Raw genomic sequence first — 2,735 nt, forward strand, 5'->3', positions numbered from 1 at the left:
TTCAAAAACTATGTATGTTCTCAGTTATTCTGTTTGCTTGCTTTCTTAGAAGAAAATGATTCATGATTAAAGGGGAAAAAATCCTTCTGTGACAGTGTAATAGAATCCATGCACAGAGAATCTCAATTACACACTCAAAGCTCAAGATGAGCAAGTCTTCCTCCACTTTTGGTCAAGCAAGACTTCTGCGCTGCTCCTGCCCTGCTGAAATTAATAGTTGAGGCTGATGCATGTATGCTCACCTACTTCGAAGAATGGACTGAGACCAAGCAATTCTTCCGCTACAACAGCCACATCTCCAAGAGAAAACCCAAACAGCAATGTCACAGTCTATCAGCTACCCAGAGCTCCACTGCACATGCTTCTGCGTACCGGCTCAGCAATTCCAGCTACGTAAGAATATATGAAAGGATGTGAGGCCATGAACTTCATACTCCATAGCTATAACCACCCTTCAGGAGCAGCTGAGACTCCCTCACAGGCTGCTATTCTACCTAGGAGAAAGCCTGTGAGAATTTCTTTTCTTTGGACTGTCCAGGCAGGACCACAGGAGACAACAGAGCAGGTTACACAGGGCAGACGCTTGATGAATTAGCACACAAACATGAAGACAGAATTTTGCCACAGCATGAATGTATTCTTTATCAAATAGCATATTCCCCAGTAACTTACGCTTTTAAGAAACCAGAAGGAAAACAGGGTTTTGGATGTTTCCTTTTGACAGACTGTATTTCACATTTTGGGCAATAGTCTTGGCCCCTCCGTAATTCTTTCAGCCAAAATATTCAGACCAGCATGCCAAAAATCATACTTAAAAATCCAAATTTAAGCAGCTGAATCAAAGTGTCTTGCTCTTCTGAATTTCTATTCAAAGAGTTGGACCCCTATTAATGCAACAATAGATGAAGATGCCAATACTTGAAATGTATTTCATATAATGACTGAGAGAGAAGCTTTTGCAAAGAAAAAAAAGACATGAGTGAACAAATCCATATGGATTATATATATGTTTATCCTTCACAAAGGCTGTTACGGAAATTTAGGTTGCTTATTATTAAAGCTTCTTCTAAGTACGAGATGTTTGCAGCTAGCCATTATACAACACTGCCATAAAAAAGGATGAATACTTATCAATAACGTTGATTAAAAGAAAAGTTATGCTCATCAAAATTGTTTAATCTCTTCTCAGTTTGCCTGTATACACAGGCATACTAAACTGTCAGCTGCTTTATGGGAAAATAACTCTAAAAGGATGAGTGTTCTTGACAATGTCACCAATGCATAAGAGTAAGCAGTTTTTCTTTCAGTAGGAAACATAGAGGTCATTGCTTCATTTGTATGTTAAATTTATACTGTGCCAGAAAGGTTTTTTTAATTTAAGAATGCTTTCAGCAGAAGAGACCTATTATCATTTTCCTCCAATCTTCAAAGTGTCTTCAACCAATCACAAACTCTTCTTCTGAAGGTGAGGCTGGTTTGCATATTTGCATGTAGCAAATGAGAAAACCAGTTTCTGAAATTAAGACTAATTGTTTGTATGACAACTTGTACTTGCAACTTCAGGGTGTAATTCCTTCTACTGGAGCTGGGAAAAACTCATGAGACCACCAGCAAGTGAAGAATTCCCTTCAGGCAGGACTGTACAAGCAGTTGGTGTAACTGAAAGCGATGGTGCAACGTTCTGGACAAGGAAGAATCAAGTCTGCAGCATCACAGGCATAACATCGTGTATGTGGTCCTACGATTGAAGATTGCAGCATAATACATACATGCAAGAAAGGTGAATGTTACGGACATTCTGACTGAACATGCATTTTTGAGTTGCAGTTGCATTGCTTCCATGATCACATGTTTTTATGTGAGATATTTCTTAGAAATGTAAAATGACATGGGAGATGGAGTAAAAGAACTGCAACACAAAATCTCTAAGTTCCGCTGAACTCCCAGAAAAATAGGACATCTGACCAGCTACCAGCAACAGCCCATCGCCCGAAATTCAGGAGTGGTAAAGAGATTATTTGGCAGCAACTCTAGGTCTGCAATAGTGTATTCCTCCCTTTCAGGCCTTAATACATAGTTCCTAGGGAATATTTTATCCACTGCTCTCTACTTCCAAACTCATGAAGCATATTAAACCCTCTTAGAAATAGTTAAAAGAACCAAGGGCAAGGAAATTTCTTCATGTTTTATCTGAAGTAGGAAAGGAATTAAATGTCTTGTATGAGGTCTCTACAAATACTTTTGGAGACCAGAGTTTCTGCTTCTGCTAGCAGAACCAGTTGGATGCAGAAACAACCACAGCAAGAACTGGGAATTGGGTTGAAAAGTAAGAACAGCCCAGTCCTACCAATCCTTTCTTTCTTCTGTACTGAACTGCACAGGGGAGACACCATCACCACACTGGAAACATTTCAAATAGGAACAGAGAGATCTATGCACATTCATCTGCGACGGAGTTTTCCCCCAGCAGATGCAACAGTCCTCCGATTCATTTTGTACCATACCATGTGTGTATGGTATTGACTGGTGTTCCTGTGAAAGTCCTGTCAACACTCTTCATGCTTCTCAATATGCTAAAACTATCCTTGCTCTAAGTTCAGCCTTCCTTAAACAATACTGCAGCTAAAAGAAAGCTTTAGCATTCGAAAACTGGAGTGCTGAAGTATGGAAGTTTGTTTATAAAAAAATAAAAATAAATTACAAGGTGTTATGAAGAGAATTTATTTGGTCAACAA

This window comes from Gavia stellata, chromosome 1 (assembly GCF_030936135.1).
Source record: "Gavia stellata isolate bGavSte3 chromosome 1, bGavSte3.hap2, whole genome shotgun sequence".
Lineage (NCBI taxonomy): Eukaryota > Metazoa > Chordata > Aves > Gaviiformes > Gaviidae > Gavia > Gavia stellata.